The following is a 27,023-nucleotide window of genomic DNA, read 5'->3' as shown; positions in this document are numbered from 1 at the left end:
AAAGATTGTGAGACAATTAATTTTTTGATAATGATATAATAGTGCTCAGCTCTGCTTCCAACAACATAAGGCAAGTTTAATAAATTTGCTGGCTTTCAGATACAAGGGTGTTAGCGGTCAAAACAGCCGGATTCAGGAAATTAAATTATATTACTCAATCCTTCAATACTCAATACTTCCCCAACAGTATATTTGCATGATGTAATACCTGCAAGAGATGTAATCACATCCACATTAATAAGCACGTCTTCCCTATGCATGCACATACACAGAGACACACACGCACACACTCCTATACATATGTATGTACAGTGTACACACGTCTACACAGTATGGACACACCTAGACACACATGCACACACACAAACAGACACACACGTGTGGGTATGGAAGTATGAACTACCCTTATTTAACCCAACCATTCAACTGCATCTGCATCTGATTGGCCTCTCTGAAGGGTATGAACTGTAGAACTGACCAATCCCAGAAGTGTGGGCCCCTCTGAAAATCACTAGTGATAATCTGACCAATCACAGCTCGGTATGCTTCTTCCTCACCCCGAGTTGGCCTGTTTAATAGCTAATAGTGTTCTCTCTGACAGGATAATTGCACTGTAATCTTTCTCTCAGCCATTACATTGACTTACACACCAGAATGTGTGACCTCCTGAAACAAGGTCAGAGATCAAAGGTCAAAGAGCTAATTTCAGCTGAAATAAACGAGGCTGTTCAGCGGAGTGTTCAAGCAGGAGATGGCGGGCCACTCCGCATCATTACCGCCGCCCACGTGAAACCACCGCAAGCTCATTAATATTCATGAGGGGCGTCACGAAGGCCTCGCAGCCTGAGGAAGAATGTGCAGCTCTATTATGCAGGATTGAGCACAACAGAAAAGATTAATTATGTCATATGAAATTAACAGCAGACAACATCTGCATCTGCTACCTGCATCGTAGAATTATTCTGTTTCATCTGCTGCCTTTCTAGCACTGTGGAGCCACAAGAACTTTAGGAAACTGGAACTGAAGTGGAACAGGAATGGAACAGGAGCAGAACAGGAACGGAACAGGAGTGGGACAGGAGCAGAACAGGAACGGAACAGGAGACAGGAGCAGAACAGGAATGGAACAGGTACGGGACAGGAACAGAACAGGAACGGAACAGGAGTGGGACAGGAGCAGAACAGGAACGGAACAGGAGTGGGACAGGAGCAGAACAGGAACGGGACAGGAACAGAACAGGAATGGAACAGGAATGGGACAGGAGCAGAACAGGAATGGAACAGGAGTGGGACAGGAGCAGAACAGGAACGGGACAGGAACAGAACAGGAACGGAACAGGAATGGGACAGGAGTGGGATAGGAGTAGAACAGGAACGGAACAGGAGTGGGACAGGAGTGGGACAGGAGCAGAACAGGAACGGGACAGGAACAGAACAGGAATGGAACAGGAATGGGACAGGAGCAGAACAGGAATGGAACAGGAGTGGGACAGGAGCAGAACAGGAACGGGACAGGAACAGAACAGGAACGGAACAGGAATGGGACAGGAGTGGGATAGGAGTAGAACAGGAACGGAACAGGAGTGGAACAGGAGCAGAACAGGAACAGAACAGGAGTGGGACAGGAGCAGAACAGGAACGGAACATGAGTGGGACAGGAACAGAACAGGAACGGAACATGAGTGGGACAGGAACAGAACAGGAACAGAACAGGAGTGGGACAGGAGCAGAACAGGAGAGGGACAGGAGCAGAACAGGAATGGAACAGGAGTGGAACAGGAGGAGATGGAAAGATTTACATTGATTTTATAAAGACTAAGCGTTTAATAAACATTTCAGGAAAAAATAAAGAAAAAAATCAAAACAAAAAATGAAAAATGTCATTTATTATAGTTAGGACCGTGTGTATTAGCAGTCCAGGTTCAAATCATATAATTCAGTTAACTCTAACTCTAACCCCCCAGCAGCTAAATGCTAATACAGAAATCAAATGTTGTTTCATAGAGTGGCAGCACTGTAAATTGAAGAAAATACCGCTCAGCAGTATTAAGGATAATGTGTCAGTATCACACTTATCAGTAAGAGAATATGATTTTTTTAAACTTCCTATCTTCCTAAGAGAAAGGTTATGCAGAACAATACTTATCTAGTGACAAAGTATCTTTAAGAAAGTACAATAAAAAGAGTTGGGGAACAGGAGAGACCCGTGTAATGAGCGTCACACACGAACGGGAGCATTGGTTCACATCTTAATTATCAAAAGCAGACCCACTCGTTAAGCACACACACGTTTCGGCTCAATTAAGTTTCCTCGGAACGCTAGTGTTAAAATGCTCGGTCTCATTACAGCATAACCCTAAAATAATGAGAAATGACATATGAAACTGACATATGAAAAAATTATATTTTAAATATTATAAATTCACCCAGAAGTTAACTAAACCGTGTTAATACTTTCCTTGCATTTTTAACGCAGCATTTCTAATTAAGCTATGCAAACTGTTGACACCATCATTATTGCCAGAATTATGCAGTCACAATACAAAGAGAAATATAAATAAATAATAGCTATTCACAATGAGCAACAGGAACCTACAGTGAAGTCGGTGCAGTTACATTACATTGCAGGAATTTAGCAGACGCTCTTATACAAAGCAACTTACATAACGTTTACACAGCATTTACACTGCGTCCATTTACACAACTGAATATATACTGAAGCAATGCAGGTTAGGTATCTTGCTCAAGGGTACAACGGCAGTGTTCTAGCAGGGAATAAAACCTGTGGCCTTTAGGTTACAAGACCAGTTCCTTACCCATTATGCTACACTGCCACCCCTATTTGGTCTCAAATTGAAGGACTGGCGTTTAATTATCCTTCTGTCTACCTTCACTACGGCGCCATAGTGGAAAGGTGTCGACAGAGCGAAAGCACCTGCATCCGTCTGCGCACAGCGCCCGGTGGAGGCCGCGCAGCGAGGCGACTGTAAACACTTTCCCCATTTCTCAGAATTCCCACGAATAACCCCTCCTGTTAACGGGGCCATTCGTTCGGGCCTCCCAAGGCGATGGCAGATGCTCTCCCTTCATCTAATTAAGAAGCCCTTAACCATATCCATCTATTTTTTTTTGTCTTGAGGACAAAAGTCTACTGTGTTCATTGCTTTCTTCTTTCCCATTGGTTGAAACTGATCTGCACCTTCCTTTCCTCACAACACGTGTAATGATTTTTTTCTGAAGCCATTTTAAAGTTCTGGTGTGCCATAGCTTGGGAGTAGAAGGGATACACCGTGTGTACACCTGCAAACCTCCCGCTTGCTCAGCCTAAACTGGCCGTTTTAAAGAGAGACAAAGCTTCCACCTCATGGAGGGCACAGAGTGCTATTTGGGGAGGGGGGGGGGGTAAAGGGGGTGCTGTGTGTTGACTATCTTGGGGAGACACCATTGCAAATGTGGTGGTGAAAGACCTACTTTACATTGTTTGATTTTTTGAAAGGATCTGTCTGCCTACCCGTCCAAGCAATGTACATGTCCACCGGTCTATCTGTAATTACACTGTTTTACACGGTGATATCCACTCTCAAGGCCAGCATTATACACACTGATATCCACCCTGTGAGGCCAGTACTGTAAACATGGATATTCACCATAAAGGGAAAGTATTACGCATGTTGATATCCACCCGATGAGACCAGCATTATAAATTTTAATATCCTCCCAATGAGACGTGCTGATATCCATCACACAAGGGCAGGATCGTTAACGCTGATATCCCCCAGACAAGGGCAGGACCGTTAACGCTGATATCCACCACACAAGGGCAGGATCGTTAACGCTGATATCCACCACACAAGGGCAGGACCGTTAACGCTGATATCCACCACACAAGGGCAGGACCGTTAACGCTGATATCCACCACACAAGGGCAGGGTCGTTAACGCTGGTATCCACCACACAAGGGCAGGATCGTTAACGCTGATATCCACCACACAAGGGCAGGATTGTTAACGCTGATATCCACCACACAAGGGCAGGGTCGTTAACGCTGATATCCACCACACAAGGGCAGGATTGTTAACGCTGATATCCACCACACAAGGGCAGCATGGTTAACGCTGATATCCACCACACAAGGGCAGGATCGTTAATGCTGATATCCACCACACAAGGGGCAGGATCGTTAACGCTGGTATCCACCACACAAGGGCAGGATCGTTAATGCTGGTATCCACCACACCACACAAGGGCAGGACCGTTAATGCTGATATCCGCTCAATAAGGCCGGCGTTATAAACTCTCACTGGCCTGGTACCAGGGCTTGGAGGGTGTTTTCACAGAGCGTTCCCGTGAAGCTCAATTTCACGAACACTCATCAATCAGAGAGACCCTGTAAAACACATCATGCTTTTCGGACTGATCTCCACCCGCCCCCACCCACTTTACAGCTAATGACAGAAGAGCCATTGATCAGCCGGCCGTGTCCACCGTTAGCATCGGCTCTGCATATTTAAAGAGGCCATTTGGAGCCGTATTCGTTTTCACAATTAATTCGAGCATAAACACGCTGGAGAAAAAGACTGCAGGAAGAAAGGAGAAAGACTCATTACAAGCTTCTTAAGCTCATCATTAGAGAGAGGAGAAAGGGAGGGAAGACAAGAGGGAGAGAACGGAGTGAAGGTCACAGAGATGAGGAAAGAGATGAAGACAGAGACGAGGGAGGAAAACAGATGAATGAGAGACACGAAGGGAAGAGAGGGAGAGCAGAGGGAAGTGTACAGTTAGTCCTGGTGTTAGGGTTAGGCACCAACACATTCAAACACCATTCAGAGGACCTGCCACAGACCAGCCAATGAGACCGGTCGACACAGGAATACCTGCCACAGACTAGCCAATGAGACTGGCCGACACAGGAATACCTGCCACAGACTAGCCAATGAGACTGGCCGACACAGGAATACCTGCCACAGACTAGCCAATGAGACCGGCCGACACAGGAATACCTGCCACAGAGTAGCCAATGAGACTGGCCGATACAGGCAGATAGAAACAGTCTAATCAATAAGACTAGTCGACGCAGGAACACCCGGTGGTCTAGGGGTGTATAGCGATTTTTACAGAGACACTGTAACGCTTTACAGAGGAAACGGAAGAGAAAATGGGGCAAAAAACTGGTCTGAACCCCAAAAAGGCAAACAAGTGTGGTAAAAAACAACAACAACTACCCAGTGGGAAGAAAAACACTCAAAATGGTGGCAAGAAAAAAACTCTTGAGAGGACCCCGGCTATAAAGGGATAGTCAATCCGCTGCTGGTCAGCCTGGTTTAATAGTTAAGATAGAATGAATGGCAAAATAAAATTGGGGATCAATCAAAGCAAATGATCAAATTGGTTGGGCAGGCTGCCCTATAAAACAGAGAAGAGGAGAAGGATTGGGCACTGTGTAATAATGAGATTAACTGCTGCATATGTAGAGGTTACTATGGAAAAGCCCCAGGGCACTATGCTATGGGAGCACATCTAAACGATGTGCAGAAAAGGGCGTGTACACACAACCACGAGGGTGATCCTGGACCAGCAGTGCCCGAGCCCGATACAGAAGAGCAGGCCTGAGCATTCACATCCAGCGGCAGGGCAACAGCAGTCAGCTGAGCTCACACAACATCTTTATGGTCCTGGATTACCCCCCTCTAGACATCTTTAAATAAGGGATTGAATAAAGACGTAAGTTTTGAGCCTTCACCCAAAGCCAGAGTTTGTCTGAGGCCCAAACATGCAAAGGGAGATTATTCCATAAGACAGGAGCTCTGTAAGAGAAGGCTCTGCCTCCCATTGTAATTTCAGATATGCGTGGAATTTTGGAATAGCCCGCATCTTGTGAACGAAGCTATCCAGGAGGAACGTAACCAACTCTCTAAAATATTCTGGAGCCAAACCCTTTATAGCCTTATACATTAGGAGTTGAATCTTATAGTAAATTCAAAATTTAACAAGCAACCAATGAAGAGAGCACCAGACTTACTGTATATGCACAAACTCATTAGTTCTAGCAAGTACCCTTTACAAACAGCATTGGCTGAGACAGAGAGGCCATCTTGATTCAAAGTGTTTGAATTCGCCTCTGAGATTTGGGGCCTCCTACTTGCATCTCACTCTAATCAGGAATTCAATGAGGGGACATTTAGGGTCATCCAGGCTTTGATGTCTTTAAGACAGGCCTCTAGTTTGGCAAGCTGGACAACTTTGCGGTGTTTAACAGACATTGTTGCATGTCGTCAACATAGCAGTGTTAGTCAACGTCTGCTTGTAATGTCCCCAAGGGAGGGAATGCACAGAGATAAGAACAAACGACCCAGAACAGACCCTTCTGAACCAATTCTAAAACAGATTGTCCAAAGCTTATCCCTGAATAGTCAATGACTCATTGTTTACCCTCACAAACCGATATCTATCAGAGAGATCAGACTTAAACCACAAATGAGCTTTTCCTGTGAGACCAACTGATTTTTCAAGCCCACCAAGGAGAATATGGAGGTTTGTTGTATCAAAGACAGGTCCTAATTCCAAAGGGATAAGTAAGGAGATACAGTCACAATCCAGAGAGAGGAACAGATCATTCATTATTGAGGCGAGGGCTGTCTCAGTGCTATGCTGCTTCCTACTCTCAGACTGAAACCTCTCATACACATTATTAGCCTGTAAGAAAGAAAAAAGCCATAAAGCGACACATTTCTGAAGGATCTTTGATAGAGATGGAAGGTTTGAAATAGGTCTATGGTTAGACAGGTCAGTTTGATTTCTTGAGTGCTAGCTTGATTTCCGTCATTTTAAAGAATGTAAGACATAGCCTGATAAGAATAAAGAATTTTTACGCAGGATATCACACCAAAAATAGGGCACTGCAACCCTGCACTGCTCATGTCCAAGGCAAGCCAATGGCTTTCATTTTAAATGTTTATAATATGAATATTAGATCTAATCATTACCTCCAAGTACTCTGCTTTCCTCCTACAGTCCAACTACATGCAGGTTAGGATGAATGGAAAGCCTAAATTGCCCCTAGGTATGAGTGTGTGAGTCAATGTTGAGTATATCCTGCAATGGATTGGCTCCTGCTCTCCTGCGATCCTGACCAGGAATAAGCAGGTTAGATAATGGATGGATGGCTGGAATCGATGAATATATTTAAGTGGTTATACTGTGGTATGCTCCAACACTGAAAAACCTGCCGGTTTTGATATTTATACCCTTACCTTACCTTTGATATTTAAACCCTCTACCCTTAACTCAATAAATAGCCCAAATTTATGAATTTAAAAATAAAAGCTGAGAACTGAGCCCACTGGTTTTTTTTAAATTTTTTTGCACTTTATAAAGAAACAGAAACTCTGTGCATACGTGTGTACGCTCTGTGCATGTGTGTGTACGCTCTGTGCATATGTGTGTACGCTCTGTGCATGCGTGTGTACGCTCTGTGCATGCGTGTGTACGCTCTGTGCATGCGTGTGCACGCTCTGTGCATGTGTGTACACTCTGTGCATGCGTGTGTACGCTCTGTGCATGCGTGTGCATGCGCTGTGCATGCGTGTGTATGCTCTGAGCATGCGTGTGCACGCTCTGTGCATGCGTGTGTACGCTTGGTGCATGCGTGTGCACGCTCTGTGCATGCGTGTGCACGCTCTGTGCATGCGTGTGCACGCTCTGTGCATGCGTGTACACACTCTGTGCATGCGTGTACACACGCGAGCAGCCATGTCCTCCCGACATGCGTGAGCGGGGCTGTCGGGGGAGCTGACAGAGCGTGTGCCAGGCCGAGCGTGAGCCAGAGCCCCCATCCCAGCTGCCCGGCTGCGATAGCCAATCACAGGGCTTCAGGCTGTCAGACTGGGTAGGGCCCCCAAAGATCGGTTAAGATACTACACGACTGGAAAAGACAGTATAAGACCGGTAAAGACAGTATAAGACTGTATCAGTCTGGTATAGATAATATAAGACCCGTAAAGACTGTGTAGGTCTGGTCAGGACTGTGTAAGACTAGTAACAACTGTATAAAGTGGACAGCTGATTGAAACCAAAAGGAAAAGAGACAACCAGACACACACACACACACACACGCGCGCGCGTGCGCACACACATTCCCAGACCTGCTGACCTTAATCACCTAGGACCCCACACTGAAAAGAACCCTAGACTGAGGATAACCCCACACTTAGGAGAACCTACATTGAGGAGAACCGCACACTGAGGAGAACCCACACTGAGAACCCCACAATGAAGAGAACCTACACTGAGGAGAACCCACTCTGAGAACCCCACAATGCAGAGAACCTACACTGAGAAGAACCCCACAGAACCCCCTGAATAGACAGCCTCAGAATGCAGGCTGAGGTTCTTCTTGATGCCGGAGGCCGCTCGCTGTCAGTTTTAATTGAGATTCACAGGCGATCTGAGTCCATCACCCCAGATACGAATCTTGGAAGCTCAGCAGCTAAACAAGGCTTAATTTATTACTGAGGGAAAAGAAAAAAAGCTGATCAAGCTTGGCGATATGGGCTACTGCTCTATTATCCCACTGTCCAACTTCTTTTAAATTTATATTTTATTTCACGTTCATTTAACCATAGTAATCACATTAAGACTGACTCCTGCTTTGCGAGTGAGCCCTACATGTCTTTGGACTGTGGGAAGAAACCAGAGTAGCCGGAGGAAACCCATGTGGACACGGGGAGAACATGCAAACATCCGACTGGCCAGGACTGAAACTGCTTGACCTATCCTTCACCCTGGATATCACCACAATGTCACACTCTTCTCATCTGCTGGGACTCATGGAGTATTACTGGACAGGGAACCCTCTCCAGGTCCTAATCTGAGTCCCTCTCTGAGAAACATCATGATCATGATGATTTTTCAGGTGTGCAGATTGTTGCTCTACAACAAATGATGAATCTGCCCCTTCCAAATCAACTGCCTCAAACCAGCTCTTCACCCAGGCCCAGGTCACCTCCCGTTTGGTCTACTACAACTCCCTCCTGACTGGCCTCCAAGCCACCCAGAGCATGGAGGTAACATCTCCTGTCTGCTCTGCCCCCTGGTGGTGGAATGAGCTTCCCTCTACAGTCAGGACAGTGGAAACACTGCCCATCTTCCACTGCAGTCAGAACAGCAGAAACCCTGCCAATCTTCCCACTGCAGTCAGAACAGCAGAAACCCTGCCCATCTGCAGTTAGCCCTGACCCCCATTAGACATATTTTCTTTCTTTTTTAATGACTTTACATGTGCGGCTTCTGTAAACATAACAGTGCTGTACCCCCTGCCCCCCTTGAACTTAATTTAAGTGAATGTTCTTGCTTTGAAACACGAACTCCCAAATGTGCCTAAGCCAGCCATGGTAAAGCTGCCTGGTTGTCAGAAACAGTATCTAAAATATCCTTCACAGCACAAAAAAACGTGCTGAAGCACTAAAACTGCAAATCAAAACAAGAAAGTGGGCAACTGAAACAAACACAAATAAAAATAAAAAACAATAAAAAAAAATCATGTTTAAAAGTAGAAGAAAAAAAAAACCAATAACAAACCGTGGTTTGGTCCAGAGAAAGACGTTTCAATTCTCGGTTTTATAACTGCAGGCCCTGCAGTTTGGTCCTGAAAAATGCCCTAAATCAGTGACGCTGGAAAAAGCCACCCCAATATAATGTTCTGTCAGGGCACAGCGCAGGGCCCTCTCCCGTCCCTCAGGTAAGCCCGGCTTTTCTCCAACACTAAACTCATTAATATTTATAAGCTGTCAAGTCCGGGATGTACTTAGGTTATGAATTATTGGCGGCTGCAGCAATTCTACACATATCCATAGCGATACAAATCAGAAACCGCGGGTGATGGGCGAAGAAATTAATATTCAAAACCGCCTGCCTTTACCGCAAGCCCACGGGGTCAAATGGTAGTAGAGACCCAGAATTTGATACTAGTTGCAATATTGTGTGAAACAAACTACTCCTAAACAAGCAAATCGGGGATTAGCATAATAAACAAACAATCCCATGGGCTAGTTTTGAAAACAATGCTGAAGAACTATGCTGACAAATACACTTAAGAAAGAGCACTTTATACAACGAATTCCTCAGTATAATGTATAAGCACTGTTAATGCTCCCAGTATTCCGTTATAAATTAGGATTTATCAACACCACGCAAAACCCACAGACCACAGAAAAGCCGCTTGCGCTATGGAGACACAGTGACAAAAGTATCACGTTTTGGGCAAAAGCATACGGAGCAGTGGCTTACATCGGCACTCTATGACCCAGCGCACCGACCCAACGATCTGCGTACCTCACCGGATCATATGGCGGGCTTCCTGAATACGATTGGCTAATCAGATAACTAAAGCATCGGCGAATTTGCGAGAGGGCACGCAGCATTACTTCCGAAAACAAAGCCTATTCTCAAATAAACTATTGTCTAAAATGACTAAAGCGGGCGCCAAAGAACACGTTTCCAGCCACAGACCAGTCTCTGCGCCAGGTGTCCAGTTCGTGATATTTTTATTCAATTCCATTTCTAAAATTCTCCTCAAATACAGAATGTCAGCATGAAAAATGTGTATTAAAACTGAATATATTTCAACATCAAATGGAGAAGAACTGACAGAAACCTCCCTGTTTAGCCAGATAGATTTTAGTATTAGAATAATTATGTATGTTCGCATTTTGTACGTGAGCAATATTATAATTACAACGTATTGGCCTAGGCGAAAAACCAGCTTTTGTCGCCGGTTTTCATTGATCTCGAAATGATCCTCGAACGCGCTGCATCCGTATACAATAAGGGAGACTTGTTATCATTCTCCGCACGCAACTCAGCAGCCCAACACAGGAAAGCTCTGCGTTTAATAGGCGACAAGACCGCACGACAATTAACAGGGCGATACAGATCTCTGTTCCCCTCTATTGCTATATAGTTATGGAACATTCGGGATACTAAACACACACACACACACACACACACACACTTTCAACGCAAAAAAGCTTTAAATGGCACGCGACCACTTAGTCACACAGTTGCAGGTGCCAGTTCTCGCCTGCGCGAACCAGCGGGGTTTTACGGTTTGGATTTAATTTGCAGGCTATTAACTTCGATCTGTATTTCCGATAGTGCGAGAATTAGCGTGGGTGCTCGTGTGCCTAAATCGTGCAGTTACTCATATTTACAGCCAGGAGCCCTAGTCAAAGTACTTTGACAAACGCCTCTGGAAGCCCACATCACAACCATTGCGCGATCACTCGCGGCGCACTCAGACAGGTAGGGGATATCGACGAGGCAGCAAGAAATGACAGAACACATACTACAAAGTGCATACCTTATCGCTGTTAGCAGTAGTTATGAGATATCTGTTGGCCGGGTTCGTTGATCTGCACGAAGTCTCCCATCTCTGACTCCCCGGAGAGTGAAACACAATTTTAGTGTAGCGCTAAATCTTCTCGTCGTGCCATTGAGAAAATCCCCTGTTGTCCCCCCAGTGACTCCAGGGAACGCACACTCACGTACACACATGCACACAGACACACAAATCAACGAAACAGGATTCACAGAAATATTTGTATCGGAACACACACTGACTAAATCAAACGAAAAACAAAAATATCATACACACCCCAGCACGGCAAAATAAAATATTAACGAAATGCGACATAAAACGGGGACTTGATGAATCCACTAAGCGCCCCTTTCATCGCGCACACTGTATTCCAAATCTGTCCTTGTCTTGTTTAAAACTCTACAACCTGAATGCGGCGTCCAGCCTTCGGTTTATTCCGTCAACGTACAACTCGCCTTCCCGTGCTTCAGTCGTGCCGCACTAATCGCAAACGGTCTCCCACTCTCGCGCCTCTTTATTGTCTGTCAGTCCCCTGCCACCGGCGTTCAAGAGATCCACACGCAGCCGCACGCAGACGGTCATCTCGCTTCACGCCGCTGCTTCTGTAAAGACGGGACAGAAGCGCGCGCTGTCTTCGCCAGGGGGATCGGGACCGCGCGCACTGTGACGTCAGCACAGATGGAACGAACCGAAAGTTTTCGACCAGCCAACCGACTATGGTGTGCATGATCTTGGCAAAGGTGGAAAAGTCCAAGAAAGACTCAGAAAGTAAAAGTCCTGCCATGTGTTTCTTACGCCCATGAACTCAGCCATCTGATTCACAAATTAATTCTACCACCTGGCTGAACAATTGTGCTAATTAGCAAATCCAGATGACTGGAACAAAATACTGGGGAGGACTTTTACTTTCTGAACCTGGATTGTCCACCTCTGGATCTGGGCAAACTCTGGAGGATATTCAGAAAAGATCTCATCACAATCTACCGGACTTCTCCTAAATAAGACACTTATAGATGGTCAAAATATCAAATCAAGTTTACATCATACTTAAAATAGCTTTAGGTATTGGGACATGGCTTAACATGCAGCTTTCCTTTCCAAACTTAATTGCGATTCTCCAAGTGTAGCGCGTTGGTAATTGATCTCAATAAAACACTTGATTTGCTCTGAGGCCATACCTGGTAGAAATAGATATGCATGCTATTTAGAGGGAGTATCTCATTCTGACTAAAGTACTTTTAGCAGTTTACTGACATGGTTTTTAGACGGCAAATATTATCATTATACTCAATATGTACTTTGCAACACATTTTTTTTGTCCACCAGAAAGTAAAGTGGAATCACATATGAGATTTGAATGTTGAACACTGGTGTATAGGTTTACAGAGATTTAAAAGTTGAACACCGCTGTTTAGGTTTACATCTTCCAAGTTTTTATTCTGCAAAATACAATTTTTTCAAACCTGCAGGCGAATCTCTCGACCAGCGTGTGTTTTTCCATTTGCAGCTGCACAGCTTGTGTTTTCATGCTCAGAACAGGCCATCGGGTTTTAATGTGCAATGTTGTTTTGGCCCGGTGAAATAAGAATAATTTAGATTCACCAGGAATGTGCAGACACATCAAACTTACACCAGGAGCACAAACAAATGACACTCTTTAGTCATGCGCGCTCATGTATGAATTGGCACTAATTTATATGCTTAAAGGTATACTACTATTGTGTGGTCCTTGTAGACTCAGTGTTTGTAAACCCCACTCACACCTCCTTGGACCTCAACCACACCCACCCCTCCACTGAGGACACGCCCACCCCTCCACTGAGGACACGCCCACCCCTCCACTGAGGACACGCCCACCCCTCCACTGAGGACACACCCACCCCTCCACTGAGGACACGCCCACCCCTCCACTGAGGACACGCCCACTCCTCCACTGAGGACACGCCCACCCCTCCACTGAGAACACGCCCACCCCTCCACTGAGGACACGCCCACCCCTCCACTGAGGACACACCCACCCCTCCACTGAGGACATGCCCACCCCTCCACTGAGGACACGCCCACCCCTCCACTGAGGACACGCCCACCCCTCCACTGAGGACACGCCCACCCCTCCACTGAGGACACGCCCCGTGAGCACTACACGCAAAATGTCAAGCGGAGAGGTGAGGTGGTCAGAGATATACATTTTTAGCAATATGAACAGTTACCCTTTTAGTTACCGTATAGAAGGAGACAGTAATCTGAGGGGTACATGGTGAAGTGGGGTTCAGAGGAGTTCAGGTCTCACAACCTTGGGACACCCCCTCCCCGCAGGGAGTTGCACCTATGGAGGATGTGCTGACTGGTCCCAGTCCGCCTGTTAAAAAAATAAAAACAGCAGGTAATCAACAGCACCAACAACTAGCCTAATACAGGAACCACACAGGCACGGAGCATTATCACTGGTGCTGAATAACATTGAAAAAAAAAAAAAAACAGATTGAGAGAAATAGGCAAATGAACTTCAAAATTTTAAAGAAAAATGTGTTTTGTTTTATGAAATCCATTTTAACCGATGAAGTAAGAAAATGCTATGTTTTTCTATGTTTTGTGACAAACTTTAATTCTCTTTGCAGTCAACATCTGCAATATATGAGGGGTCAATCACACACAGTACAAAAAAAATTTAATGTCCACACAAATGGAAGAAAACACTTCCTGTCCAAGATGGAGGAACTTCACTTGCCCACTGAGATGTGTGTTGTGACCCTTTGAGCTTGTCGTTTTGTTACTGTACTTGTTTCTATTGCTATTATCATAAGCACTCTGCTTTCTGGAAGAACAGATAGCTCAGTGTTTACACACACCGGCTAAATGCACGTTTGATTTATTAGTCATTTTACACGTTTAGAAGTATTTTTATGGAATTTCTCAGTGGTGAACCTTGCCTCAATAAAAGCAGAGAATAGCAATTACTCATGTTGTTCAATTATCCATCGAGTCCTTTTAAATGACCTTTACAGGGAAACAGTGTAAGCTGAGACAGCGTTTAGAGCTCTCCAGTGGAGTCTGAGAGGGTCTAATGCGACTCACCTGTTCTTACATTATTCAGTCTGATACAGAATATATATTAGGCATTGGATGATAGGATGATACACACACGCACACACACACTCACAGACACAAACACAAATGCACACACATTTACTCACACGCACACACATTTACTCACACGCACATTATGTACACATATACACACACTCACTCACGCTCACGTGCACGTGCACACACACACACACACGTGCACGTGCACACACACATTTACTCACACGCACCTTATGTACAAGTACACACATACACACACTCATACACACACTCACGCACACGTGCACGTGCACACACACATTTACTCACACGCACCTTATGTACAAGTACACACATACACACACTCATACACACACTCACTCACGCACACGTGCACACACGGACAAAAAGAAACATGCAAACAGACGTGCATGCATCTGAGCACACACACATAAATGCAAGGGTGAGCACACACACACATATATATGCAAGTGTACATACACAAATGCAAACATTTGCACACACATATATGCAAGCGTTTGCACACACACACATATATATGCAAGAGTACATACACAAATGCAAGCGTTTGCACACACACAAATGCAAGCGTGTGCACACACACACACATATATGCAAGTGTACACACACAGAGGCCCAAAGTGTGCGGCATATCGGGATCATTTGACGTGTTTATATTTGTATTCAGATCTGCATCTGTTCATTATTTTTTATTTAAATACTTTTGAATTAATACTTCTCTCAAACACAAATGATAGGCATGTGTAGCTGATCTGAGTAGCCACTTGAAGGATTAGAGTTGATGATTACTATTTTAAATAACTCCAATTAATCACATTAACCTCCTAAATAAAAAACAAATGTTTCCGTGTATGGAAATCTGGTGTTTTTACATTAATTATTTGCAATGTTTTGTGACAATGGCAGGCTATCCAATTTTAAAGAAAATATTCTGCATTTGACACATGCCAAAGATACAAAGACATCATACGTGTAATATCAAGTGAATAATGTATGAAAGAAAAACCTATTCCTTGAAATGGACAATATGCCATTTGTATTCATGAATTAATTGAATAATTTATGGAAATATGCCACAAAAACCAACCAGATATTTAAGCTATTAGTGTCAGTGAAAAATATCTGAATAAAAACAACAGTGTATTATTATGTGAAAATTGTACAATGTCATGTACTGGAAAATGTATTTTGTGTGTTTCCACATATTAAAATGTATTATTCAATGTATTACATTATATATTTTAATGTATTGCCATATACTTTCATTGTGTAAATGCCTGGCCACAATGGCATTCATTCACCATGCTTTCTTTCAGGGTAATTGTTTAAGTCTCCTTAATATAGTGGATGGGAAACACAGAGGAACTTCCGCAACTCCACATGTCAATCATCACCATTTTTTATGAACCAACGAAAACACTAGCTGGCTAGGAATAATATGATTGGTCCCATTCAGCGATAATAACCAAGACTGGGCTTTTCCTGCAGCTAGATAGTTTTGGCCTGTAGTTCAGTCTTCCAACAGCAAGGTGGTGCTACAGCTGCCCCACAAGACCTGTTGAACAACAACAGAGGGCTCATTCCGTATGCAGAATGTTTGATTTCCAATATTGAACAAGAGCTGTTTCTTAGAATTTTTTATGGGGGTGGGAATGTCTGCGAGTTTTAAAAAAGGGCGGCGTTGGGGGTGAGTGGGGGGGTTACATGTTAAAAAGTGTAACAGCTGTAGAATGCGTGAACGCTGCTCATAATCATAACTGCAGTGTTCCGCATCCAGATGCCCAGTTCAAACCTGTTTGCTTTAAAAAAAAAAACTATTGATATAGTGTTTTGGTTCTGCAAACAAACCCTGATACATCATTTTCAGGTGACCTTAATTACCTGTTTGTCCTCTCTCGCCAGCTGAGCTCGGCTGGGCCCGGTGAGCAGGGGGACACAGGCCTCCTCTCTGTTAGCCGTGCAACTGGGTTTGCAGGCTTAACTCCCGGGTGAGCTGCAGCACTTGTTCCCCGCAGCAGGGTTTTTAACCTCAATTGCTTCAGCACAGTTTCCAGCGGTATGAATGGGCTGTAAGTACGTAAGCCCTGTCAATCATTCCGGATAAGATTATCCGCTGAATGCCTAGAATGTAAATCTGACCAACCTCATCTCCCTTAACAGAATTAATTAGGGCTTTATCGTAACAAATTATCCTGTTTTGCATAAAAACCTGTAGATACATCACCCATTGGCTTGCACTTGATTTTCCACTCCCTAAGAGATTGGGAGTTGGCAGACAATGGTGCCTAAAAACACTTAATTACTCTTCATTTTTTTAGCAAAATGTAAAGATGTATGCAAAAGTAAACTGCCATGGATGAATGCTTGAATTAATATCATTATCTGTAACCTGGATAATTATCGCATGCAACTTCCTTCACCCGCGTTCAATAGAAGTTTCCATGGTTACGCAGACGGTCATTTTTAAAAATAACACTGACCGTTGCCACCTAGACATCTTGAGCCGCCAGTGTGGGGTCGACTGTGAGCGAAGAGACCAGAGCCCCACACTATGGCCCAAACCCCCTACTGCACCCCACACTATGCCCCAAACCCCCTACTGAACCTCACACTACACCCCAAACCCCCTACTGCACCTCACACTACGCCCCAAACCCCCTACTGCACCCCACACTACGCCCCAAACCCCCTACTGCACCCCCCACTATACCCCAAACCCCCTACTGCACCCCCCACTATGACCCAAACCCCCTACTGCACCCCACACTACGCCCCAAACCCCCTACTGCACCCCACACTACGCCCCAAACACCCTACTGCACCCCACACTACACCCCAAACACCCTACTGCACCCCACACTACGCCCCAAACCCCCTACTGCACCCCACACTACGCCCCAAACCCCCTACTGCACCCCCCACTATGCCCCAAACCCCCTACTGCACCCCACACTATGCCCCAAACCCCCTACTGCACCCCACACTATGCCCCAAACCCCCTACTGCACCCCACACTATGCCCCAAACCCCCTACTACACCCCACACTATGACCCAAACCCCCTACTGCACCCCCCACTACGCCCCAAACCCCCTACTGCACCCCACACTACGCCCCAAACCCCCTACTGCACCTCACACTACGCCCCAAACCCCCTACTGCACCCCCCACTACGCCCCAAACCCCCTACTGCACGCCACACTATGCCCCAAACCCCCTACTGCACCCCACACTATACCCCAAACCCCCTACTGCACCCCACACTATGCCCCAAACCCCCTACTGCACCCCACACTACGCCCCAAACCCCCTACTACACCCCAAACCCCCTACTGCACGCCACACTATGCCCCAAACCCCCTACTACACCCCACACTACGCCCCAAACCCCCTACTGCACCTCACACTACGACCCAAACCCCCTACTGCACCCCACACGACAACTCTGACCCTGACTGCACCCCACACTACAGCCCAAACCCCAACTGTACCCCACACTACAGCCCAACCCTCGACTGTAACCCACACGAACCCCAGTGCGCCTCTGTACCCCACACTACAGCCCAACCCCCGACTGCACCCCACACAAACCCCAGTGCGCCTCTGTACCCCACACTACAGCCCAACCCCCGACTGCACCCCACACAAACCCCAGTGCGCCTCTGTACCCCACACTACAGCCCAACCCCCGACTGCACCCCACACAAACCCCAGTGCGCCTCTGTACCCCACACTACAGCCCAACCCCCGACTGCACCCCACACAAACCCCAGTGCGCCTCTGTACCCCACACTACAGCCCAACCCCCGACTGCACCCCACACAAACCCCAGTGCGCCTCTGTGCCCCACACTACAGCCCAACCCCCGACTGCACCCCACACAAACCCCAGTGCGCCTCTGTACCCCACACTACAGCCCAACCCCCGACTGCACCCCACACAAACCCCAGTGCGCCTCTGTACCCCACTGCTGCAGAGCCGTGAGTCTGGGCCAATATCACGAGCGTTTATGAGACTCTGTTCATGTGAGTTCAGTAAGCGCTGCTGCGCATTCACAAACGCACATGCAAATCTCACCCAGCGTCTTAGACCAGGGCCATGCCCGAATCAGCGCACTTGCCTACTATTGAGTATACAAGTTGCATACAAGTTGTATACTCAGTAGCAGACAAGTAAGCTGTTTCAGACACAACCCAGGGCAGGCTTGGAGGACCATTACCATGAGAGGTGACAGGTCAGAGGTCACAGGTCATATTCAGAGCAGTGGCTGTTCATCACGGAGGGCGAGACCTAAGCTGTGAGAGGATGATACAGGACCGGTGGATCCAATACAGAGACTGGTCAGAGAAACCGCAAATCTACCCACAATTCCCTGCCCTGCAGAACATGGATCAATCTGCCTAGAGGTGGTGTAATTGGCAGCTTTTACTGCACACTTAATTGGTTTTTACCGTTATTCCTTAAGAATGGCTTTCCGGTGGAATCACTTTGTTACTCACAGGCTGTGTTCGCCGCTCACATGAATAACATCTGACACTGGCAGTAAAGACGGTGAGGGAGAGAGGGAGAGAGGGAGAGAGGGAATGATGGAGAGAGGGAGAGGAGGGTAATGGTTTTCCAGTAGCGAGGTCCTCATTAAGGGTTGGAAATGAAGGTAGAAACCGAAAGGTTAGAAACAGGAGGCGGATTGACCCAGGTGAGACAGGAGAGGGTAAGAGCTTACCCTGGCCATGCAGGTAAGGGGCTTTCAGAGTCAAGCTGTGGATAATGGCATACAGACAGACAGACAGACAGACAGACAGAAACACACAGGTGCACGAGTGTGTTACACAGGGATGGGTTGCCAGGTCTGTGTGTTACAGCTGATATATAGTGTTTTACACAGGGATGGGTTGCCAGGTCTGATTTCCTCTGGGAATGTGCCCCAGGAAAGCAGCCTTGCCTCACCATTCTGCAGATTAGGGTCAGACTGCAGAAACAGACATTTCATTCAGCAAAGGCTTCTGACCACAGGGACTCACAATTAAAACTCCATTGCAAACACCAGCAAGGGAATATAAGGCCATGGAGTTACTACTAAAAATCTGGGGATTTTAAAGTCTAGGCTTGATACAGTGTTAGATACTATCTAGTCTGTAGGTAATCAGAGCACTAATTTAGTCAGGAAAATGGCGAGCATTGTTGGGCTGAATGGCCTGTTCTCGTTGTTACGTTGTGTTGTGTTGTGTTATGTTACTCTACGCTGTACACTATGGAACACTGCGCCCGGCAATGCCGAAGGAACACAGAGAAAAGCCGACTGGACTCAGCAACTACACCAGAGATTGGAGTGAGATGTCGATGGCATCGATATGCAAGAGAGGCATTACATTACATTACATTACATTACATTACAGGCATTTAGCAGACGCTCTTATCCAGAGCGACGACAAGGACAGGACAAGGACAGCCGAGCGTTTTTCACTCTTTATGTCCGACCACCTGTAGCACCGCCACCTGTGACTGTTCTCCTGCGTCAGAAGGCTGCGTTTATCTGCGGAACCTGTATAATATCTGTGTTTGCCTGTGGAATTTCAGAAAAGTGTATGTAGCTGTAGTTTGGGAAAGTTATATTTCTCTGTGGAGTTTGGAAAAGGTGTATAATATACCTGCAGAGTTTGGCAAAGGTAGTGAGTTTAGCTACACCTGTGTCTGTCTGGTTCTGGATGAAGGACTCTGCCATGCAGAGCACATGGACAGAACAGATTGGGCGTCTGCTCGACTGAAACGCAACACTGATTCCGCACGGAACGACCCGCCATCAAAATCGAATCACACGCCTCACTTATCACATTACAGGCGCTATCCTACCACCTTGCAGCTTTGGACCGACTCTATTAAATAAGGACCCCAGAATGCGTTGTGCCCCTGACACATTAAACTTCCTTCTGGGGACCACTGCACCCCACAGCCCCTCCTCTCTTCTCCCGACACCCCCTCCACCTCCCCCCCCACCTCCACCTGTACCTCATTTGGAATGCTGAATGTCACAGTGTAAGCGTTTAATCTCTGTTGTACACAATCCCATCACTGCTGATTTATGGAGAGCCACAGAGTGATGTACACATAACCCCCCCCCCCCGTTGCTCTATTAAAGTCATTACCATAAGAGGGACACAGACACCAGACACTGACAAGGAGAGAGAGAGAGAGAGAGAGAGAGAGAGAGTCACAAAGGCGGAAAGAGCAAAAGAGACAAAGGAATGTCAGCATGTCCATACTTCTCTCCCAGAGCCCCACAGTTGGACTTTTCCTGATTTGCTGAATGTGAGAATCAGCTCATCAGCACAGCGCTCTGGTCCGACTAAAAACCACTGCCTCAAATCACCACACCCCACTGCCTCAAATCACCACACCCCACTGCCTCAAATCACCACACCCCACTGCCTCAAATCACCACAACCGACTGCCTCAAATCACCACACCCCACTGCCTCAAATCACCAAACACCACTGCCTCAAATCACCAAACACCACTGCCTCAAATCACCACAGACCACTGCCTCAAATCACCACAACCGACTGCCTCAAATCACCACACCCCACTGCCTCAAATCACCAAACACCACTGCCTCAAATCACCAAACACCACTGCCTCAAATCACCACAACCGACTGCCTCAAATCACCACACCCCACTGCCTCAAATCACCAAACACCACTGCCTCAAATCACCAAACACCACTGCCTCAAATCACCACAGACCACTGCCTCAAATCACCACAACCGACTGCCTCAAATCACCACACCCCACTGCCTCAAATCACCAAACACCACTGCCTCAAATCACCAAACACCACTGCCTCAAATCACCACAGACCACTGCCTCAAATCACCAAACACCACTGCCTCAAATCACCAAACACCACTGCCTCAAATCACTAAACACCACTGCCTTCAATCAGCATTCATCCTTACCAACGCAGGCTTCAAAAAATCTGCCATATTCAGCGAACACTGGTTTTTCCCCTAGCCACAAGACCCCTCAATACTCTCTGCTTTCTTTACAACAGGAAGGCAGGATTTCAGATTTTTGTAACAGGATTTCTGGAGCTGTATTACAGTACAAAAAGTACCGCAGTATTGTGCCCCTTTAAAGAATTTTGAGAAGATTGATTCAGTTTTAGTGTTAAATTTCCAATATTAAGAATACAGAGCGGAGTATCTAGTGTATCTGTGGTGTCTGTGGTGGTAGAAATAAACATACTGTAGACAGCGATCACATAGATAACCATCTGTCAGCTGGACAAGCCACCCAGACACACCACATAAAACAATATTTTCCTCTATGATTATCATAATTCATAACCACAGCCTGGCATCTTCAGAGCCCGCCGAACGCTGCCGGTTACAAGCAAAAAAGCAGCAGTTGAACGCAATTAAAACCTGGACTTCAGCTGCATGTTAATGGGACCAGAGGAGGAAAAAAAAGTTTTCAGTTACGAGAAAATCATCCCAAAACTTCCAGGCTGCAAGCTTTTCATGTTAAAGCTTTGAGTCCTTTGAGCTGGAGCTGCAGATCCGAGCATTAAAACGAGTCCAGCTTTTCTGCAAGCAGACTTGGGTCTGTAATGTCTCATCTTTTCTGATATCCTGCTATGATTCCATTTTAAACTTTCTCGATAACGCCAAATCGGTTGACTCAGCCGATGAAACGAAGTTCAGGTGGAGATGTGGACCGAGGGCGAAATGCTGAGGAGACCGGGCGGACGTAGTGCCCAAAAAAAGGGCAGCCAGACGAGCGGCTCCGTGCTGCTCCATTTAATGATGAAATGAGAGATTTGATTATTCTGGCCTGGCTCGACAGCCGGTCCCAGGAGGAGAGCTATTCTCTCCATCTTTATGTAACCCCGCTTGCTGCCGTTAGCCAGCTCTCCTCCAGGAGGAGAGAGAGAGAGAGGGAGTGAGTGAGTGAGGGAGAAAGAGTATGAGAGAGAGAGGGGGAGAGAAAGAGAGAGAAAAAGAGAGGGGAGAGAGAGAAAGAGAGAGAAAGTGTGAGAGAGATAGAGAGAGTGTGAGAGAGAGGGGGGATAGAGAGAGAGAGGGGGAGAGAAAGAGAGAGCAAAAGAGAGGGGAGAGAGAGAGAAAGAGAGAGTGAGAAGAGAGGGGGGGAGAGAGAGAGAGAGAGTGAGAGAGAGAGAGAGAGGGGCCTTCATTAGGGCAGCCGCGACTGTTCCCACGGTGATGCACACCGCCCATATGTGCTCACAAACATCCCTCCACTTCCTTTTTCCGTCTCTATCCATTGTTGTTCTCCGCCCCCTCTGCTTTCTCTGAACTTTCTCCCGCTGAGGGGTTAATCGGAAAGAGGGGTTAATCGGCTACAAAGACAGAGAGAGAGAGAGATAGAGAGAGAGAGAGAGAGAGAGAGAGAGAGAGAGAGAGAGAGAGAGATAGAGAGAGAGAGAGAGAGAGAGAGAGAGAGAGAGTTGGGAGTAGGAAAGAACAATAACATGCAATATGTTCATTAGCATTCAAAACACTTAATTTGTCATATGACTAACTTCCAGTAACTGGAGCCATCCGCAAAGTTCAGGTAACAAAACAGAACTTGCCAGAAGGGCAGAGCTGGACGGGTTGGTATTTCCCTGCACTAAGCAGCAGGGCAGAGAGGTGGAACAGGCAGGAGGCGTAGGCGTGTGTAATAAGCGTGTTAATCTGCCACTGAATGAGCTTCTCTCCACTCAGAACTCGGCCTGTTTCCCTGCCATTGTGTTGCGGTGTTAATTTCCCTACCTGAGGAGACAGGATGAATGACGTAGCTGACTGGGAGGGGGCAGACAGACTGTGTCTGGCAGAACTCACGCTTCGACAGCGCCAGGGGTCAGAAGCACAAAATTAAGCAAAAGGAACCCAAAAAAATAAACCAAACAAATAAAGCAATGAGAGCAGCAACCTGCGGGTTTCACAGATGAGTGTGGCAGCCAGAGCTCACTGCAGTGTGGATATGAGACAGGAGGAACAGCAGTGTGGATATGAGACAGGAGGAACAGCAGTGTGGATATGAGACAGGAGGAACAGCAGTGTGGATATAAGACAGGAGGAACAGCAGTGTGGATATGAGACAGGAGGAACTGCAGTGTGGATATGATACAGGAGGAACAGCAGTGTGGATATGAGACAGGAGGAACAGCAGTGTGGATATAAGACAGGAGGAACAGCAGTGTGGATATGAGACAGGAGGAACTGCAGTGTGGATATGAGACAGGAGGAACAGCAGTGTGGATATGAGACAGGAGGAACAGCAGTGTGGATATGAGACAGGAGGAACAGCAGTGTGGATATGAGACAGGAGGAACAGCAGTGTGGATATGAGACAGGAGGAACAGCAGTGTGGATATGAGACAGGAGGAACTGCAGTGTGGATATGAGACAGGAGGAACAGCAGTGTGGATATGAGACAGGAGGAACAGCAGTGTGGATATGAGACAGGAGGAACAGCAGTGTGGATATGAGACAGGAGGAACAGCAGTGTGGATATGAGACAGGAGGAACAGCAGTGTGGATATGAGACAGGAGGAACAGCAGTGTGGATATGAGACAGGAGGAACTGCAGTGTGGATATGAGACAGGAGGAACAGCAGTGTGGATATGAGACAGGAGGAACAGCAGTGTGGATATGAGACAGGAGGAACAGCAGTGTGGATATGAGACAGGAGGAACAGCAGTGTGGAGCAGTGGTCAGAGCAGCAGTGTGGAGCAGTGGTCAGAGCAGCAGTGTGGAGCAGTGGTCAGAGCAGCAGTGTGGAGCAGTGGTCAGAGTATCAGTGTGGAGCAGTGATCAGAGCAGCAGTGTGGACCAGTGATCAGAGCAGCAGTGTGGAGCAGTGATCAGAGCAGCAGTGTGGAGCAGTGGTCAGAGTAGCAGTTTGGAGCAGTGGTCAAAGCAGCAGTGTGGAGCAGTGGCCAAAGTAGTAATCAATTACAAGCTGGTTACTTATAAACTTATATTTGACAATTCTATCAAGTCCCTCAGGACCAGAGAACCTTATGCAAAAAAAAAAAAAAAAAACTTGACACAAATCCTTATGTCATTTTAGCTTCAGATGTATTTTCATGATTTTTGACACAATTAGGGTGCTTTCACAGTACAAGTAAGCCATGAATAATTACTTATTATGGAATTTGAAGTGTATTAGCAAGAGAAAAAGGCACATTTTATTATATTTTAAGTAGTCTGGCAAAATTTACAAGGCAGACACAATCAGGGCAGTTTTTTTGTGGGCGGCCGGGGTGGTGGCATGGTGTGACTATTAATTATGAATGGTGACAGAAATGGTGTGACTCGTTTATAACAGGACGAGTCGCGGGGGGGGGAGTGGGAAATATTTCTGTGGTGGGTGTGGGTGTGGGTGTGGGGGGGGGGGGGGGGGAAGTGTTCGAGAGCGAAAATGAGAAACGCCACCTCCTCTTCCTGCTGAAGCATGAGGCTCGCTTGGCAGAGAGGTTGTGAAGTGTAGAGCGCGGAGCGGAGCGAGGGGCACTCTAAATAATTAGAACAGATGGAACATTCTCACGCGTCTTATGGCGAGGTCGCCATGACAGCAAGGATTTGCATAATAAAAAGAAGAGTGTCGCGGCCTACTCCTCCACGTCCTCCTCCTCCGCCGCACCTCCTCCGCTTCCTCCTCCTCCTCCAGTGCCTCCTCCGTCACGCCTCCTTCGCCGTGCCTCCTCCTCCCCTGCGCCTCCTCCTCCGCACCTCCTCCTCCACCACACCTCCTCCGTCACGCCTCCTTCGCCGTGCCTCCTCCTCCCCTGCCCCTCCTCCTCCCCTGCGCCTCCTCCTCCGCGCCTCCTCCTCCACCACACCTCCTCCGTCACGCCTCCTTCGCCGTGCCTCCTCCTCCCCTGCCCCTCCTCCTCCCCTGCGCCTCCTCCTCCGCGCCTCCTCCTCCACCACACCTCCTCCTTCACGGCCTCCTCCGCCGCAGAGATGGACATTTACCCCCCCAAACCCCCCCACACCTCCACAAACCCCCCTCCAGCTCAATCAACATGCTCCTCCCTTTGCCTTGCAAATTAATTCATTTTAGTCCTCTGTCAAAATCACAGTTCTGAAAGTTCTGTAATCACAAAAAATAATTTTATAAAATTCCCATCACGACTGTATGCCTGTGAGTGGCAGTGATGATGTCATCGGTGGTTGAGGGGTCACATGGTCTTTGTGTGTCAGTGCTGTAGGAGAAGATAGGGAGAGAGGGAGTGGAGGTTGGGTGTGAGACGGGATAGAGAGAGGGAGAGAGGGTGAGGGAGAGGGGGAGAATGTGGTGGAGAGAGGGATGTAAATACTTTCTGGCTAGACTGACAGTGACATGCCACAGCATTATATAAATAATGCACTTTCATGTAAAATGTTGTAGGGTCCATTAAATGGACATTAAATGCCCTCCACAAAGTTCAGGCAATAAAACACAACTTTTCAGAAAGGCAGAGCTGATTTTGGGGGGTTTAGAGACACAGTGTTCAGAGCTTCTGCGTGGCAGGTCAACTCGCTCCTGTACAAGAAAAAACTTGAGGAGGATGAGCCAAAGGTGAGTCCAGAGCAATCTGTACTGAGTGAGGAAGAGCGAGAGAAAGGGAGAGAAAGGGAGAGAAAGGGAGAGAAAGGGAGAGAAAGGGAGAGAAAGATATACTTTTTTGGTTGGACTTTCACTGTGACCTGCCACGGCATTATACAAATTATGTACTTTCATGTAAAATGTCACAGGTCCATTAACTGGGGCCATCCGCAAAGTTCAGGTAACAAAACAGAACTTGCCAGAAGGGCAGAGCTGGACGGGTTGGTATTTCCCTGCACTAAGCAGCAGGGCAGAGAGGTGGAACAGGCAGGAGGCGTAGGCGTGTGTAATAAGCGTGTTAATCTGCCACTGAATGAGCTTCTCCCCACTCAGAACTCGGCCTGTTTCCCTGCCATTGTGTTGCGGTGTTAATTTCCCTACCTGAGGAGACAGGATGAATGACGTAGCTGACTGGGAGGGGGCAGACGCTGTAGCTGACTGGGAGGGGGCAGACGCTGTAGCTGACTGGGAGGGGGCAGACGCTGTAGCTGACTGGGAGGGGGCAGACGCTGTGTGACTGGGAGGGGGCAGACGCTGTGTGACTGGGAGGGGGCAGACGCTGTGTGACTGGGAGAGGGCAGACGCTGTAGCTGACTGGGAGGGGGCAGACGCTGTGTGACTGGGAGAGGGCAGACGCTGTGTGACTGGGAGAGGGCAGACGCTGTAGCTGACTGGGAGGGGGCAGACGCTGTGTGACTGGGAGAGGGCAGACGCTGTAGCTGACTGGGAGGGGGCAGATGCTGTGTGACTGGGAGAGGGCAGACGCTGTAGCTGACTGGGAGGGGGCAGACGCTGTGTGACTGGGAGGGGGCAGACGCTGTAGCTGACTGGGAGGGGGCAGACGCTGTGTGACTGGGAGGGGGCAGACGCTGTGTGACTGGGAGAGGGCAGACGCTGTAGCTGACTGGGAGGGGGCAGACGCTGTGTGACTGGGAGAGGGCAGA

At 47.2% G+C, this 27,023-nt stretch overlaps 1 protein-coding gene across 5 annotated transcripts in view; it reads right to left on the bottom strand.

Annotated features, from left to right (window-relative positions):
• Positions 1-12,023, bottom strand: part of LOC118232883 (adhesion G protein-coupled receptor B2-like) — a 93,952-nt gene extending 81,929 nt beyond the window's left edge. For 3 of the 5 annotated variants that reach the window (XM_035428124.1, XM_035428134.1, XM_035428114.1), the window contains exon 1: positions 11,357-12,022. The gene's annotated coding sequence lies outside the window, so the exon portion shown is untranslated. Of the gene's footprint in view, positions 1-11,356 lie in introns of all 5 variants that reach the window. The other 2 variants (XM_035428106.1, XM_035428141.1) reach the window with 2 other exon arrangements.
• Between the last annotated feature and the right edge of the window lie 15,000 nt (positions 12,024-27,023).

The sequence above is a fragment of the Anguilla anguilla genome, chromosome 1, assembly GCF_013347855.1.
Source record: "Anguilla anguilla isolate fAngAng1 chromosome 1, fAngAng1.pri, whole genome shotgun sequence".
Classification (NCBI taxonomy): domain Eukaryota; kingdom Metazoa; phylum Chordata; class Actinopteri; order Anguilliformes; family Anguillidae; genus Anguilla; species Anguilla anguilla.
This window is presented reverse-complemented; position numbering and strand designations above follow the sequence as displayed.